The sequence below is a fragment of the Lytechinus pictus genome, chromosome 3, assembly GCF_037042905.1.
Source record: "Lytechinus pictus isolate F3 Inbred chromosome 3, Lp3.0, whole genome shotgun sequence".
Classification (NCBI taxonomy): domain Eukaryota; kingdom Metazoa; phylum Echinodermata; class Echinoidea; order Temnopleuroida; family Toxopneustidae; genus Lytechinus; species Lytechinus pictus.
This window is the reverse complement of record NC_087247.1, coordinates 24,442,779-24,462,021: the sequence shown is the minus strand read 5'-3', so window position 1 is coordinate 24,462,021 and position 19,243 is coordinate 24,442,779. Positions and strand designations below refer to the sequence as shown.

At 37.4% G+C, this 19,243-nt stretch overlaps 3 non-coding genes across 3 annotated transcripts; all 3 read left to right on the top strand.

Annotated features, from left to right (window-relative positions):
• The first annotated feature begins 6,826 nt into the window (after nt 1-6,826).
• TRNAQ-UUG (transfer RNA glutamine (anticodon UUG)) lies at nt 6,827-6,898 on the top strand. Its single transcript has one exon. It is a non-coding gene; the product is annotated as a tRNA-Gln (tRNA).
• A 1,218-nt stretch (nt 6,899-8,116) lies between these two features.
• TRNAQ-UUG (transfer RNA glutamine (anticodon UUG)) lies at nt 8,117-8,188 on the top strand. Its single transcript has one exon. It is a non-coding gene; the product is annotated as a tRNA-Gln (tRNA).
• Nucleotides 8,189-9,559: 1,371 nt separating this feature from the next.
• Nucleotides 9,560-9,631, top strand: TRNAQ-UUG (transfer RNA glutamine (anticodon UUG)). Its single transcript has one exon. It is a non-coding gene; the product is annotated as a tRNA-Gln (tRNA).
• Nucleotides 9,632-19,243: the final 9,612 nt, after the last annotated feature.

Genomic DNA, 19,243 nt, shown 5'->3' with positions numbered 1-19,243 from the left:
AGTCGTTCCCACCACTTATAAGTCGTTACCACCACTTATAAGTCGTTCCCACCACTTATAAGTCGTTCCCACCACTTATAAGTCGTTCCCACCACTTATAAGTCGTTACCACCACTTATAAGTCGTTCCCACCACTTATAAGTCGTTCCCACCACTTATAAGTCGTTCCCACCACTTATAAGTCGTTCCCACCACTTATAAGTCGTTCCCACCACTTATAAGTCGTTACCACCACTTATAAGTCGTTCCCACCACTTATAAGTCGTTCCCACCACTTATAAGTCGTTCCCACCACTTATTTATAACTACCACGTGATGGCATATAATTATGAAGAAGGGAGCAGTACGCCGCGCCCGCTAACTCCAGGAAGCTCCGACGCCGACGCCGAAGCTCTCAAACCAAGCCTGGCGAAAATCATCGAAATCGATGGATATAGCGCCAACGTCAACAGACCCGGGTACCCAACATTATAACAACAACAAGAAGAAGACCGGCAGGAAGTTGGTTGGTTGGATATTCGATATTCAAACTGTGAAGTTGGTTTGATATTCAGGTTCGATATTCAAACGCGTGTGAAGTTGGACCAATATTCGATATTCGATATTAAAAAATTAGGGGTCTTGAAAGCTAACTAGGGGGTTAAACAGGTGCAGCACGTCTCGGGCAACCATAACAACACTGTCACTGGCCTGCCCTAGTAAGAGGACATTCAGGGGACAAACGTCAGTGAATAAAAGGGCAGAAAATTGTTATTTTTTTATTTTTCTTTTCGAGGGGCCCCCACATCCCGACTGCCTACCCAGGGCAACCATGTATCCTATCTTGTAGAAATCGACTCGGGCAATAAGATAAGCACTAGCTTGACCCGGCGCATGCACATTTAGGGGGCTCAAATTAACAAAATTAAGGGGAATAAAGGGCTATTTATCGCATTTTTTCAATAATTTTTTTTTTTCAAGGGGCCTCCAGGGATATCCCGACGGCCTAGCAAGGGTAACCACGTATCCTATCTTCTAGAACAGGACTTGGGCAACAATATAAGCACTAACTTGACCCGGTGCATGCACATTTAGGGGGCTCAAATTAACAAAATTAAAGGGAATAAAGGGCTATTTATCGCATTTTTTCAATTAAAATAAACTATTTTTTCAAGAAGCCCCGAGGGATATCCCGACGGCCTAGCCAGGGTTACCACGTATCCTAACATTTAGAACTGGACTCGGGCAACCAGATACACACTAGCTTGACCCAGCGCATGCACATTTGGGGGGGGGGGTAAATTAACAAGGAATACGGGCTATTTCAAGCATGGGGAACCACGGTCCCCCCATCCGTTAGGGTTGCCGCCAATGGGTAGAGTAAAAAACAACAAAGAAAGAGAGAAGACAAAAATAAAAGAGAGAGAAGCGAAAGGGAGAGATAGGAAAGAAAAGGAGGGGGAAAGAGAGGGAAAGAGAATGGAGGGGTCATAATATTGTATGACCAGGATATTTTATGATTATGCCCTGAACATTAGGGCGAAGCTCAATGCGAGATTAGAACAAAAAAGATGGGGCACACCATGGCGCACGCAGCAAATACTTGCTTAATAATAAGTCTCGAGCGAGCGAAGTGAGCGAAAAAAAATCACCTGTAATTTTGAGATTGACATCATATCTTTCATCTTCCTTTTCTTTCTTTCGTTTTATTATTTCTTTTTTGTTCTCGGTTGTAGAACTTTTTTTTTTGGGGGGCAGTGCTATGCGGTTCGGGTCCGGGGCAATGACGGCACCAGGGTTTTTAACCTAGGATGAGGCAAACAAACATTCTGGGGCCGGGGGGATGACACACATTTTTAAAAAAATCGAGCGAGAGTTGCGAGTTAATTTTATTTTATATGCAGTCCCTACTGAATGAAAAAGGGACCTGTTAAGGATCAGCTGTTTCCATTAATTGGGTTATGAAGATGATATCTCGCCAAATAAATAGTGCGAGCCGAAAATTTTTGATATCCGGGATGATACCTGGCCGTTCTAAGCTTTTTTTTAAATTATGAACTGAATGGCTATCTAATTCGCTGAAAATATATCATTTATGAAAATTATGAATTCGCAGGATAATGTATCTTGCTAAAACGAATAATGAAAACTCTAATAATATTGGATTTTTAAGCCCCATGTGAAAAGATAATCATTTATAACTGCGAGCGCGTAGCGCGAGCTACATTTTGAATTTTATATAATGGCCTGAAAGATTTATGTTAGTGACTAAAATTGTTGGGAGCTAAATGCTGTGACGGTGAATGGATGAGAAAATTGTTAAAATTTAAAGAACTAAAAACATTTTTGGAGAATTATATACATTTTTTTCCTTCAAATTTCGGGGGGGGGGGGCTCAATGGGGCCTCCCCATTCGGTGGCGCCATGCACTGGTCTGGGGCGGAGCCCCCGGATCCTCGTGATATTTTTAAACATTGCAGATGGCCATTTTTTATCAAATCGCGGGTACATACACCACATATTATATTAAGTTCAACGCAGTTGCGGATAATAAACAAAATATGTTGAGGCAGCACACCAAAGCAAATGTGGAATAATTAATTTTGAAAAAGTAGCCAGCGAGCGAAGCAAGCCAGAAAATTGTGCATGCGCCGGGTCAAGCTAGTGTTTATCTGGTTGCCCGAGTCCAGTTCTACAAGATAGGATACATGGTTGCCCTGGGTAGGCCGTCGGGATGTGGGGGCCCCTCGAAAAGAAAAATAAAAAAAATTACAATTTTCTGCCCTTTCATTCACTGACGTTTGTCCCCTGAATGTCCTCTTACTAGGGCAGGCCAGTGACAGTGTTGTTATGGTTGCCCGAGACGTGCTGCACCTGTTTAACCCCCTAGTTAGCTTTCAAGACCCCTAATTTTTTAATATCGAATATCGAATATTGGTCCAACTTCACACGCGTTTGAATATCGAACCTGAATATCAAACCAACTTCACAGTTTGAATATCGAATATCGAATATCCAACCAACTTCCTGCCGGTCTTCTTCTTGTTGTTGTTATAATGTTGGGTACCCGGGTCTGTTGACGTTGGCGCTATATCCATCGATTTCGATGATTTTCGCCAGGCTTGGTTTGAGAGCTTCGGCGTCGGCGTCGGAGCTTCCTGGAGTTAGCGGGCGCGGCGTACTGCTCCCTTCTTCATAATTATATGCCATCACGTGGTAGTTATAAATAAGTGGTGGGAACGACTTATAAGTGGTGGGAACGACTTATAAGTGGTGGGAACGACTTATAAGTGGTGGGAACGACTTATAAGAGGTGGTAACGACTTATAAGTGGTGGGAACGACTTATAAGTGGTGGGAACGACTTATAAGTGGTGGGAACGACTTATAAGTGGTGGTAACGACTTATAAGTGGTGGGAACGACTTATAAGTGGTGGTAACGACTTATAAGTGGTGGGAACGACTTATAAGTGGTGGGAACGACTTATAAGTGGTGGGAACGACTTATAAGTGGTGGGAACGACTTATAAGTGGTGGGAACGACTTATAAGTGGTGGTAACGACTTATAAGTGGTGGGAACGACTTATAAGTGGTGGGAACGACTTATAAGTGGTGGGAACGACTTATTAAAAAAAAATGTTCATGCATGTCCCCTCTCGGGCTCCGTATCTAGGAGACATCATTAAGAAGATAAAGAAGTGATCCACTTGAAAATTCCCTTTTCCTGCTGCGCCAGCATGTGTGTAAGGTTCTAACTTCATAAGAAGTTAGACGGCCTACCAAAAATACAGAAGTTATCATCGTCTGTCGCCCTCTGTAGTTTTCTTAAATCTCAAAAGATAAAACGCACCTGTACGCACACACTTTTTTCATGTTCATCATGATTTATATAAACGCAAGGTGAATAATTACAACAAAATTCACAAATCTTCATTTTATATTAACAAAAATCTACAAAAATATTTACCCAAACCTGAAGCAAATATTGATGGAGTTAATTACCTTAAAATTATTACCAAAGAGAAAACTAAACTGGGTCCCGACCCTCTTAATTTTGTAAACCTAATAATATATAAAAAACCAATCAATATATTGATATTATGAATGATTTGCAGAAAAAACTACATATTATAATCACATCCCTAATTCTATTTCACATCAAGCTCCCACATAAATTGAAAAAATAGGCCTACAGAAATACACACATACTGTATACTCGATCGCGAGCACATTATATAGGGCCTACAGATATGTTGATGAGCAACATTAGGTACAGAAAATCAGATTGTTGCAAGAGAAGGGGAATTAGAAAAGAACTAGTACACACACACGCACCTCACACTCAAATGAAGTAGGACAGCGGGAGGGGGCATGACCCCACCTTGAAGCAGTAAAAACAGGCGCGGATCGATCCAGAGGGTGGCGCCGGGAAGGTCGGGTGTATCCCGTGAAATCATAAAAATCTATAGGTGATCCAAGTAGATTGAATTAATTGCGCACCCGTAAAATGGCCGATGAACCAGCTCCTTTTTTTAAAGACTTCGGTTTGCTTTGCGCTAGAATCTTCATTTATTTAGCAAGATACGCATTTTCTTTTAAAAAATATGATATTATTTTCCAAATATTATGTCAAAATCTATCACAAACTTAAATTTTTGTAATAAAAATTTCGAATTTTTTCTCACTTGCTCGCAACTTGTTATCAATTTCACGCGATACGCCATATCGAGCCCCCTCAAAATTTTGGCTCATTACGCCACTGCTGCAAATTGTCCTTAATGTTGCCTTTCTAGATCCATGTTCGCATTACTCTATCTGGTTAGATCTAGGGCGGAACTCTCTCCCCAAAGGTAGGGGGACCAGGGGTTGGAAAATTTGGCAAGCAAAAAAAAAAAAGGTGATCACCCGAAAAGTAACGTCATCTCGTCCAAAATACATGTTTTATTTCGATTTTGAATGATGTATTTCTTTCCACCAAAAATAGTAGGGGGGACATTTGATATTGTGTCCCCCTACTATTTTGGGTAGGGGGACGCGCCCCCCTGTCCCCTCCCCTAGGATTTCCGCCCATGGGTTAAATGCGAAACTTCAGGCCAAAACTTTGACAGAATGACATATGCAAAATTTCAAGCTCACGCTTTGCGTTTTGTATGATTGAGGTAACTCATTGCTTGTTGAAATATAAAGCTAAAGGGGAGTGAACTATGTGTGGTCTCTCATTGACTGTGTGTTATAAAATTACATAGTCTTGAAATATATATACGTTTTCAGATATCTACTAATAATACAGAGAATAAATTGACATATTTGTGTACTGAGAAACTAAAATGTTTTGAGAGGAAAAGTAATTATTTTGCTCCTTGGTAACATAATTATTGCGGTAATGTATTGAGTAGTTAATTAGCATGTTATCATTCAAGTGGGTCTATATTACTAGACTGTACTAGCATTATGGGTCAGGAAACTGGCCAGGTATGAGTAGTTGAGGACTCGAGATGACGCTATTGGTTCGTATCTGCTAGTGTTTAATACAGGAAAACTAGTATCTGCTAATGTACCCAAACTTCAGTATTAAAGAACAAGTACACCCCAACAAAAACTTGATTTGAATAAAAAGAGAAAAATCCACCAAGCATATCACTGAAAATTTCATAAAAATCGGATGTAAAATAAGAAAGTTATGACATTTTAAAGTTTCGCCTTAATTTCACAAAACAGTTATATTCACATCCTTGTCGGTATGCAAATGAGGAGACTGATGACATCACTCACTCACTATTTCTTTTGTATTTTATTATATGAAATATGAAATATTCAAATTTTCTCCCTGTTGTCGTGTGAAACAACGATTAATTCCTTCCTGAACATGTGCAATTAGCATTGTTTAATACTAGGCCTATATGGTTCAATCAAGTTGGTCCTTATTATCAAATCTGTAAAAAATGAAATATTGTATAATTCAAACAATAAAAAACAAAAGAAATAGTGAGTGATGGACATCATCGACTGTCTCATTTGCATGTCACTGAGTTGTGCACATGACTGTTTTGTAAAAAATAAGCGAATCTTTAAAATGTCACAACTTTCTTATTTTTCATCCGATTTTGATGAAATTTTCAGCATAATGATTGTTTGATTTTTCTCTATTTATTCAAATCAACATTTTCTTGGGTGGACTTGACCTTTAAGTTGGGTGTTTCATAAAGCTGTTCGTAAGTTAAGAGCGACTTTAAGAACGACTGGTGACCCTTTCTTACGCGCTTAACCATCGCCAATTACTATACCATTTACCACACGAAAGGATCACCGGTCGTTCTTAAAGTCGCCTTAACGTACGAACAGCTTTATGAAACATCCACCAGGACTACTCTCCCCTTGTAGCAAAATGAACCAAAAATTTAATTAATAAAAAAAACTGCGTATCTGAATAAACATGCGTGCGCGTGTATAGATTTATACCTTGAATCTGGGCATTCTAAATACATTTTTTTAATTATTATGAAAATCAATAATGCAAGCGCGAAGCGCAAGCTGAAAATATTTGATATTCCGATCTAAAAAAAGGGGGGTAAATTTAAGTACTATTTCACTATTTCAAGCGCTGTGTATAGGGAAATTCTGAAGTGGGGGGGGGGGGGGGTCCTACAAAACGTCGTTCATTTTCATTACATATCTGTCATTTATCATACCTACCAGATTTCCAGGGGGTGCTGCCTATAGAAAATGACACACGCAGCACCCACAAGGAAACCCCCAGCATCCCCGCTTCCCAGGGCCATGGATCAGCTACCACTGGATTAGCCCCTGTCACATATTAACAATATTATGCTCTGTATTGATAATCACGGCCCCATGGTGTAATGGTTAGCACTCTGGACTTTGAATCCAGCGATCCGAGTTCAAGTCTCGGTGGGACCTCTTTGCAATATTTTTCTACCCGTTCGCACCTTTTTATGCCTGTATTAGTCTGATATATGCCAATTTTTCAAGTGTGATAAAAAAAATCAGGCTGTACGTTTACCTAAGATAATTATAATTAGCACCCTTTCCCTTTTGTTAGTGTCCCTCATCCATATACTATAAAATTCTGGAAAACAAAAGCTTTTTTCAATTGATGAATTTCACAAGTAGTACGTTATCAAAAACGCATGTAGACACGGCGACATAAAGGCGTCAGTTTATAGGAGACATTCATCCTATTATTTAGCTTTGCCTTTGATAAGAGGTATGGGTAACTATGTAAAATAATTAAATTTATATTATTGAAATATTTTGCTAATAATGAATATACTGCCTAAAATTATAAGAGGATCAAGAGGTCGGAGCGAGAAAGTAAACATTGTGATTTTTTATTACAAAAAGTTACTCTTTTGATAGAGTGTGACAATATAATTATTTAGATAATAATTTCATATTTTCCCCCTTTTTCCTTTCCTTCTTTTCCCTTTTTGGGTGGAATTTCAGACATAAAAACGGACATTCTAAACACTTTTCTAATCATTAACAGGATAGGTATATATTATACAATTGATGTTAGCGCGAAGCGCGAGCGGAAACAAAATTGGGATTTCACACCTAAAAATGGGACATTCTTTTCATGTTTTGTAAATCAGGAACTTCTGGATGGGTAATTAGGTATCTTCCTACATTAATAATGTGAGCGCGAGCAGAAACTAAGCACGTTTTAATTAATTAAAAAAACTGCGTATCTGAATAAACATGCGTGCGCGTGTTTAGATTTATACCTTGAATTTGGGCATTCTAAATACATTTTTTAAATTATTATGAAAATCAATAATGCAAGCGCGAAGCGCGAGCTGAAAATATTTGATATTCCGATCTAAAAAAAAAAGGGGGTGAATTTAAGCACTATTTCCCTATTTCAAGCGCTGTGTATAGGGAAATTCTGAAGTGGGGGGGGGGGGGTTCCTACAAAACGTCGTTCATTTTCATTACATATCTGTCATTAATTTATCATACCTACCAGATTTCCAGGGGGTGCGCCTATAGAAAATGACACACGCAGCACCCACAAGGAAACCCCCAGCATCCCCGCTTCCCAGGGCCATGGATCAGCTACCACTGGATTAGCCCCTGTCACATATTAACAATATTATGCTTTATATTGCTAATCACGGCCCCATGGTGTAATGGTTAGCACTCTGGACTTTGAATCCAGCGATCCGAGTTCAAGTCTCGGTGGGACCTCTTTACAATATTTTGTTTGTTTATCACTGGAATTGTATACCTTTCTTTTAATCTTGTGCGGTTAAAACATGCAAAGGAAAGATACATATGGAATTTGTTTTGTAACGTAGATGTAAATGAAAATAGTCGTCTGAATTATATTTGTTTGTAGAGAAACTATCGTTATTGAACAATATTTGGTGAAATGAAAATGCGGACCTTTAGAAGTACATCTTCTAACTGTATAATCCCCCTTTTTTTTAAAATCTGTTTATTACCCCCCTCCCTAGCTACTTCTTTTTCTTTCATAATGAAATTCCTCTTCTACCTTTTTACCTCTCATTAATAGGCCTGTTTGAATATGCCTTTATTAGTCTGATATATGCCAATTTTTCAAGTGTGATAAAAAAATCAGGCTGTACGTTTACCTAAGATAATTATAATTAGCACCCTTTCCCTTTTGTTAGTGTCCCTTATCCATATACTATAAAATTCTGGAAAACAAAAGTTTTTTTTTCAATTGATGAATTTCACAAGTAGTACGTCATCAAAAACGCATGTAGACAAGGCGACATAAAGGCGTCAGTTTATAGGAGACATTCATCCTATTATTTAGCTTTGCCTTTGATAAGAGGTATGGGTAACTATGTAAAATAATTAAATTTATATTATTGAAATATTTTGCTAATAATGAATATACTGCCTAAAATTATAAGAGGATCAAGAGGTCGGAGCGAGAAAGTAAACATTGTGATTTTTTATTACAAAAAGTTACTCTTTTGATAGAGTGTGACAATATAATTATTTAGATAATAATTTCATATTTTCCCCCTTTTTCCTTTCCTTCTTTTCCCTTTTTGGGTGGAATTTCAGACATAAAAACGGACATTCTAAACACTTTTCTAATCATTAACAGGATAGGTATATATTATACAATTGATGTGAGCGCGAAGCGCGAGCGGAAACAAAATTGGGATTTCACATTAAAAAAACGGGACATTCTTTTCATGTTTTGTAAATCAGGAACTTCTGGATGGGTAATTATGAAAATCAATAATGCAAGCGCGAAGCACGAGCTGAAAATATTTGATATTCCGATCTAAAAAAAAGGGGGGTGAATTTAAGCACTATTTCACTATTTCAAGCGCTGTGTATAGGGAAATTCTAAAGTGGGGGAGAGGGATGTTCCTACAAAACGTCGTTCATTTTCATTACATATCTGTCATTTATCATACCTACCAGATTTCCAGGGGGTGCTGCCTATAGAAAATGACACACGCAGCACCCACAAGGAAACCCCCAGCATCCCCGCTTCCCAGGGCCATGGATCAGCTACCACTGGATTAGCCCCTGTCACATATTAACAATATTATGCACTGTATTGATAATCACGGCCCCATGGTGTAATGGTTAGCACTCTGGACTTTGAATCCAGCGATCCGAGTTCAAGTCTCGGTGGGACCTCTTGACAATTTTTATTTATTAATGGAATTTAATACCTTTCTTTGAATCTTATCAGGTTAAAACATGCAAAAGAAGGATATGGACAAAGAACTATTGTTTAGTATAACGAAGGCGTTTTAATAGTCAACGTTTGAGTAATATTTGTAAAGGAAATATAGTTCTTTACCATATTCCTGACCTTAAAGCTAGACCTCTGGAAGTGCATCTTTTAATTGAAGTATTCCTTTGAAAATGTGTTTATTGCTCCGTTTGGTTACTGTACTCTTTTTATAGTGAAATTCCTCTTCTATAATTTGCCCCATTTTAGTGGCCCTTTTGAATATGCCTTTCTATACTTCTGCTATTTTTTTTTTTTTTTTCCAATTTCGATAATTTTTTTTAGTCTGTTTATGTAACCTTTCCTTCTAATAGTATAATTTTTCCATTGGAGCAAGTGTCCCTATTACAGATTTCTGAAAAAACAGACTTTTTCAATTGATGAATTTCACATAGGTAAAGTGATCACCAACGAATGTAGAGGGCAGCAGAAAGGCGTCAAATATCATAGAAGAAAATCTTTTTTTTTATTATTATCATCAGCATTGGCTTTCGATAAGATGTATGGGTAAAGTATGTACAATGATATCATTATATAATTATTCTGTTAAACAATGAATGTACTGCCTAGTATCATAGGAGGGTCCAGGGTCCGAAGATGCCGTACGTGCCCCCCCCCCCCCCCCGCAACAACAACACAAAAAGGAAAAGTGAGAAAGAAAAAAAAGAAAAAAAAGAAGGGAAAATTAGAAAAGGAGAAAAGGTAGAAAAGTGAATGAAACCAGTGGAGGGGAAAATCCAAATACATTTAAAAAATCAGGTAATTTTATAACACAAAAAATGTTGCCCGCGCTTCGCACTTGCATTGCCTTAGAGAGATAATCTTCTCAAGAGGATAACACGAGGCTTAAAAATAATATCCCGTGTTCAAATCAATATTCTGCTCTCGATTCAAATTCTTATAATTTTTTTACAACAAGAAACGCATCCTGTTCATAATTACATAATTACAAAAAAGTGCTGAATATACAAAAATTCAGCTTATGCTACGCGCTCCCATTATTTGATCAGCGAGATTTGTATCCTCTTCATTAATTCCCACAAACAGTCATTAAACTGTCGCCTTTTCAGGTCAGTAGGCCTGTATAAAATATTTTCAGCGCTTTGGATTAGCATTATTGTTCAGTTAGATACGCATCCTGTTCATGATCACAAGAGGTACTTAAAATGCGCGGTTTTAGGTGCATGTAAATCGAAAAAAAAAATCAGCTCGCATCATAATATAGTATAGCATCATTGTCTTCTTCATATTGTTCTTACATGTTAAACAGTGTTTAACATGTTCCCTTTCTGGTCAATATATCAAATGTTTCAGCTCGCGCTTCATACTAATTGGTATAAACAGTTTGTTCTTCTTCCTGATTTGTATTCGATAATTAGATAACTTATGTATATATTGCATTATGCTACACCTTCTTTATGTTAAATTTCAATTCGTCATTTCTCTTTGTACATAGATGTATATCTTTAATAATTGGAAATCTATGTATTGATGTATTACTGATTTATACGACATACAGTTATGAATGTTTTTGTTTATGTTATCATTGTATATATTTAAAAAAAATATTCATGCCATATGAATGAAGTTTGTTAATAAATTCAAATTCAAATTCAAACGTGCTAGTTTTCAGATTCGAATATCAAAAAATTTCAATTCGCACTTCCCGCTCGCATCATTTATTAAAAAAGATACCCATCATTTCCATGATTACAAAAAGAAGACAGAAGGATCACTTTTGGGGCCTAATAATAATTGTTTAAGTGACATACAGTTGAGGCCCGAAGTTTACGTACACCCAGGTAACCGGCCAGGAAACTCAAAGAAAAGTTGACACTTGCCAAACATAGAATTTACAATATCTTAAGAAATATTTGTGCTATCATGACGAATTTGATATCAAACAAATGAGTATGTCATGCCCCTTCATCACATTGCTTTGTTATCAGGAGCTGAAAAATATTCAGGTGTCACTTTTCCCCCATAATCTTCATATTTTAGACAAATTAAAAATGAAAACTTGACAAAAACATTTCATATTTGTGCTTGTTACTTCTCAACACAAACATTTCAGATTACACTTTTTTGTTCAGTGGTGACATATCATGATAGAAAATGTAATATAAATCATAGATTTGACATTTACATATTTCTATGAACGATGTTTGAAAATATAATAACAATAAAATACAATTCGCACAAATATTGTTTTTTTCTTCAAAGAAAACTTCACATAAAATATGCTTTAATCCCAACGGCATTCCAATCCTGTGCAAGAGCTTAATACGCTCTTTCATTTGATACCAAATTTGTCATGGAAGTATTCTGAAGATATAGTAAATTTTACGATGTTTGACAAGCGAACAAAGTAACAAATTCCATGGGTGTATGTAAACTTTTGGCCTCATCTGTACATATCTTGTTCATCTTGTTTAAAATTTCATAAAAAACGGATAAGTTATTAAATACAAATTTTCACTTCTTTTTCACATAATATTGGGATGGAGAATTAAGGATGTGTGTGTTACCACGTAAAACACTGCTACTTCAGGCAGACTCAATCTGATTGTGGAAAATATCTGTTTGTACTCAAATGCTCCCTTCGACATTTTTTTGCTTCCCCCCTCCCCGTTATACGACCCACCGCCCCTGCTATACTGTCCATGATTACAAAAAGTGCTTAGAATGTCCAGTTTTCAGGTCGGAAAATCAACAATATTCAGCTAGCGCTTCGCGCTCATATTATATCAATTTGTTTGTTGAGATTAGTCACTGCTCATGCACCGTCCTATTAGGTACCTTTTCATGTCAGGATACTAAATTTATAATTTCAGTTCGCGCTTGCATTGATTAGTGGATTATGCATATTTTCATCATATGCATTTTGCCCAGAATGTTCGATTTTCATGTGTAAGTAATAAAATATTCACAAATTTGAGCTCGCGCTTCGCGCTCGCATTGTAGGACTACCCCTCAAAAAAAAATTTTACTGCCGTAATTTTGAAAGCTGCATGGATCAGCCCCTGGAATATCATAATATCGCCTTCTTGTATATTCAAGGGGGCCTACAAAAACACCTCTTTTGTTGTTTTCCAGCAATTTCCCTTTTAATTTCTGCTATTCTGTATTTTCGCCACGTGTTACTTTGTAATTTTGTTGTTCGAAATTCGAAATGAAAGCGTAGGCCTATATAAAAAGTGCAAACATACATTACAATGCACAGTACCTGAAAATTTACTAATCAACGTCAATGATTATATTTACATCATACATATTTATATACAAAGCATGAGAAACACGAAAAATTTAACTTTCTGTGGCAATAATGTAAATGAAATTAAAATGATGGTCCACGGAAGCTCGAAGGCTTAATATTTCCAATATACATGTACATGTATATATAAATGTACATCGTAAAATTTCCTGAACATTCTCCAAATTCTTGTCAAGAATTAGAAAAATCAAAGCTTTTCAAGCATTGAAGAAAAAAGGAAAAGAAAAAAAACCATTTATTTCAAAGAATATTAATTATCGGTTGGTGTACTTTCCAAAATGCCGATCGTCCGAAACGATTTGCACGCAAACTTGAAAAACAAAAACAACACCATTCTTAGTGGTAGGTAACTTTTTTTGCCTGTTTTATCAAAATAAATCAACAGTATCACATACATGCATTTACATGACTGGAATAATTTCATGTAAGAATAGAATTCATGAAAATAAATGCATTAACGAGGAAAGGCCAACTTCAATTACAAGAGCGGCCTAATTCGACTTGTCACCCCAAACCATCAATAACTCGCCACGGAAGGCTCCCTGTAAATAGACAAACTAGTAATTTGGCCTTTAAAAAAAATAGAAAACTGTATATTCTGAAAGAATAATTCTTCCTCTTCATTCTCAAAATTTGAGGTCGTAAAGGCCACCGCACACCTTACGACCCGACTGGTCGGCGACTGGCTTGCGACTGGGTGAGGGGAGATGAATCGCAAGGCAGTCATAAGCCTCGACGCCGCACACCTTGCGATCCGATTTGCGACTCACGCATGCGCTTTTTGCTTTTTGGCATAACAACAAAGAGAATGCGTTTACTACTGCGTATGCGCGTTGTTTATCATATACGCGTCGTGCAACTCTGCTGTCTGATTGGCTGGAATTTGGATTGAGCTTGCGATCCAGTCATAAGGATTCGACATGTCAAATCCTTCCGATTTTCCTTGCGACTTGTCTCTGACCGGTCTGCGACTCTGAAGCTGACATGCGCTGTGACGTCACATCTCCCCTCACTCAGTCGCAAGCCAGTCGGCGACTGGTCGGGTCGTAAGGTGTGCGGTGGCCTTAAAGTTAAATAAAAGAAGCAACTAAACTATAATTCAAATATTGTAATATCAATGTCAAGGATATGGCACAAGGGTGAATTTGGGGACATAATATTTAAGTTTATTTAAAACTCCTATATTTCAGGAATACGTCTGGCATATACACTGTCAAAATGAACTTTTCAAAATAGTGTATTATCAATGAGACCGAACATTTCATGGAAAAGACTACTTTTAAATGCCACAGATATGAACAGTGGCGTGGTAAGCATTTTTTGGCGGGCAGATATGGCGTATCGGACAAAATCAATAAAAGGTTGTGAGCTAAGCAAGCGAGCACAATTTCGACATTTTTATTACAAAAGTCAAATTTTGTGATAGATTTTGACATAACATTCAGAAAATAATATCACTTTTCACCCTCCTCTCTCTCCTTTTCTTTTATTTGCCTTTTTTGAGGGGGGGGGGGCATTTTAGGGGCAAGCGCCCCAAGCCCCCCCCCCCCCATTTGCATGCTGCTGGATATGAATATCATAAGATAAACTATTCATGGACTTACTGAATTTCATAAGCTTATTTTCTGAAGATAAAGTGACAATTTACTGACTCTAAGTGAGGCGGATTGAGTTCACAGGTCAGTGTGGGGGTCTGTGTAGGACATGACTTAGAATCGTCAGGAAGCAATCGAAAAGAAGGGACATTTTAAGAATATTTAATGTCATTAATATAAATAGTAATTGTCTAAGTCTGATTTTAGTGACGCAATTTTGGGGATACAACGAATATAGGATCGTTATGGAGAATCTACCTTGGTACGCAGGAAGACAGTGGTCTACAAATGAGGCAAACAATTCTGCCAGTGTACGATATGAACCCATTCACGAAAACAAATAATGAGGAGTTAACTTAGTCTGCTGGGCAAACCCTTCACTCGAGTTAAGGGTCTGAATGTGCAGCCTACTCATGCCTTGTGTACTGAAGGCTCTCTCGCTTTGGAACAGCAAGTTTTGTATGTGCTAGTCTTTACGTGGAGGCACACTTGTTGATCAAAGTTCCAATCAGGGTCTGTGCCTGCAGACTAGAGTTAACATGGGTAACGATCAAGGATATTCCCTTATCTGTCGGGGATGACCTCGTGAAATTATCCCTTGAAAAATTGAAATGTAACGTAAAGAGTCAAGTGATCAGACAGAAGTTACGAGTAAATGGGCAACTCATTAACTGTTTGAATGGAGACCGTGTATCATTGGCGGCGGAAGCCAAAAAATTTAGGGGGGACCACAAAAAAAAATAGACAAGCAAAAAAAAAAAGTTTATCAACCAAAAATTTTAGGGGGGACGTAGGAAAAAAAATTGACAAGCAAAAAAAAAAAAAAGGTTATCAACAAAAAAATTAGGGGGGGGGTCCGTCCCTCCCACCTAAAATTTAGGGGGGACACGTCCCCCCCCCCGTCCCCCCGCTTCCGCCGCCTATGCCGTGTATGCTATATAGAGCCACCATCACAACCTCTGCCGAGAATGATCAACGTCGCAAATATATTTCGGGGCAGAGCTTTCCACGCCGGTCAGCCCGAGCATACAAAGAAATGTTCAAAATGCCAGGAAAACGGCCACCACTCATCGCATTGCACAAATGATATCAAGTGTAGAATCTGCAAACAACCTGGGCATAAGCCTAAGAGCACTAGCTGTCACACCGTCGATGCTAACAACGAAGCTACATCAAACGATGATCAGACCAACACAAGAGATCAACCACTCATCAACCACCTTTCAACACAACCAACCACTTCAAGCAATCATCAACACGTAAGCACATCAACGGGAGCACGCAACACAAAACAAAACGGATGAGCGGGAAATCCCCGTGATTCCAGTGGTGATGACTCATCGTAGCGATGGCGCAATTACTGTTCGACCGAAGATTACTCGCCAACCGATTCTGTCACAATGTCTACGTCCAAAATCAACGTCCCAATCAAGCTCCGACTACGCCACCCAGTGGCGTAACTACGGGGGGCATGGGGGGGGGGCACGTGCCCCCCCAATCGGCTGGCAAAAAAAAAAAAAAAAAAAAAAAAAAAACGGGGAAAAGGAGAAGAGAGAGAGAGGGAGAGAAACGTAATAGGAAAGAAGAAATTATTGTTCATTATAATGTTATATAATAATTATGTTATGTTATATTACATTTCAAAAATTTCATAACTTTATGAAACGCAATTTGCTCAGGGCCTAAGTCTTCATTGATCCTGGTGCTCGCATTGTCTGTTTAACGAGATATATAATCCTATTGTACTAAAACCTCCCGTTTTCAAGTCAATATACACCAAATAGATTTCCTCGCACTTCGAATTATTGTTTTATGTAGTGACATATGCTTCTTGTTCATGACTACTTAAAGTGATTGTCCCATATTAAGGTCTTAATATAAAACATTTCCTGCCCGTGCTTATGTTCGGATTAGTGGATTGGTGAGATATGTATGCTCTTCATGAATTCCTAAAATCAGTCCTTAAAATTTCCCTTTTTTCTGATCTGAATTTCAAAAATTTTCAGCTTGCGATTCGCACTTGCATCATTTGGTTGGTGAAATACGCATGGTCTTTGTTAATTCCTACAAACAAGCCTTAAAATGTCCTCTTCAGGTCTGAATTTCCTATATTTTTCAGCTCGCGCTTCGCGCTCGCATTAATTGATTAGTAAAATGCGTATGATAACTATGATTACAATGACTGCAAAAAGTGCTTCATGTGTTTAGATGTAATTCTAAAAAATCAGTATGCGCTTGGCACTCGCATTAGATGACTATGGTGAGATTTGTGTACTCTTAATGGATTCCTAAAATGTAGTCCTTAAAATATCCCTGTTTGTGGTCAATATATACAAAAATTTCACCTCGCGCTTCGCGCTCGCATCATTTGGTTAATAAAATACGCATGGTCTTCGTGAATTCCTACAAACACGCCTTAAAATGTCCACTTCAGATCTGAATTTCCTATATTTTTCAGCTCGCGCTTCACGCTCGCAATATTTTATTAGTGTGATGCGTGTGATAATCATGATTACAATGACTAAAAGTGTTTCATCTGTTTAGATGTATATAATTGTAACAAAATCAGCAAGCGCTTGGCACTCGCATTAGATGACTATGGTGAGATATGTATGCTCTTAATGGATTCCTAAAATGTAGTCCTCAAAATGTCCCTGTTTGGGGTCAATGTATACAAAAATTTCAGCTCGCGCTTCGCGCTCGCATTGTTTGTTTAGCGAGATAGATATGTATCATGATTACAAAAATTTGCTTATAATATCCCTTTTTAGGTCTGAATATAAAAAAAATCAGCTCGCGCTTCGCGCTCGCATTATGCGATCAGTGAAATACTTATCCGTTTAATGGCACTGTCCTTAAAATGTCTGTATTAGGTCAATTTATCTGGCAACTGGCTTCGCGCGCTCACTAAGTGCCTAAAAAAAATTATGGTGCCCCCCCCCCAATGCCGTGAACCACGGTACGCCACTGACGCCAACGATGACTCCAGCACACTCTCGTCAGGTCAGAATACACAGGAAGAACGGATAACTTCTCCACAAAAAAGCACACCCCAGCAGAAAGTTCAAAAGAGGAAATCGGAAAGAAAGAAAGTGACCAAAGCAAAGTGAGTAAACTGAAACTCAGATCACTAAGAACGGACATGGACAAAAATACATCCTCGGTACGAGTGAACGAAAACAGAATGTCTTTTTTATCCCTCAATGTAAGAGGGATCAGACATAAACTGAAACGAAGCAAAATTATGTCGTGGATAATTAAACAGATAACAGATGTAATAATGTTACAAGAAACTTTTTTGACCTTTGAAATGGAATCAATAGTGAGTCTAGAATTAGATTACCAATGTTTATTCAATCATGGCACAAACCACTCTAAAGGTGTGGCTATTTTTGTGCGTAAATGTTATTCTGAACAGATCGAAAAGTTTGTACACCTTGATGATCGTGTTCTTGCGATAAGATTCAAAGATGATAAAAACTCTTATCTTGTTGTAAATGTATACGCACCAACAAAAAATAATGAAAAAGAAATCTTTTATAGTAATTTAACAAAATGGTTACGAAAAGTGATACAAGTCAACGATTCATTATAGTGTTAGGCGGAGATTGGAACTGCGTTCAAAATGTCCAACTAGATACGCGAGGTTTGTCTTATGCTTATAAAGAAAATAAGGTGTTTAAGAAACTGATTAAAAATTTCCATCTGATTGATGTTTAGAGGAAAATGTTTCCTTTCAAAAAGCAATTCACCTGGCGTCAATTGTCATTAAATATATTTTCCCGTCTTGACTATTGGCTGTTAATAGATTCTTTACGGTGCTGTGTGCAAACGGTTGAAATTAAACCTGCTCCAAATTGTGATCATTGTGCAATTACTTTAAAATTGACAACTAATAGTCCTCGAAAAGGATGTGGCTTATGGAAAATGAATAATTCGTTATTAAAAGACGATTATTATACAAAGAATGTGAAAAGTTTGATTAAAAAATTTATATTGGAAAATGTTAATATGAATCCTCAAATGAAATGGGACATGTGTAAGATAAAAATTAAAGAATACACAATCAAGTATTCGAAACAAAAACAAAAAGAAAATAATGAAACTTTTAAACAATTACAATCTGAATTCGATTCAATGAGTTATAAGACTGATGAAAACCCATCTAATGAAAATAAAGCTGAATTAGAACGAACAAAAATTCAACTAGACAAATGGTTAACATATAAATGTAAAGGAGCTTTCATCAGATCCAGACAAAAGTGGGTGGAGCATGGTGAAAAGTCAACCAAATTTTTTTTGAAAGCGAAAAGAGAGACGGAAAGAGAAAAGAAATTAATTCTATTAAAAAGAATGGAAGGGTTATTACAAACCAGGAATCTGTTCTTGGAGAAATATTTCAATATTATAAACGTTTGTACTCTAAAACAAACAATGAAGTTGAATCGTCTGATATTGATGACTATTTAGATTCAACTATATTACCTACGTTAACAGAACAAGAAGCATTGTCATGCGTAGGTATACTTACTGAGGAAGAATGTCGTAATGCTTTATTTTCTATGAAAAACAATAAGTCGCCAGGTAGTGACGGTATATCTGTTGAATTTTTAAAGTATTTTTGGGACGATGTTAAATCCCTTATA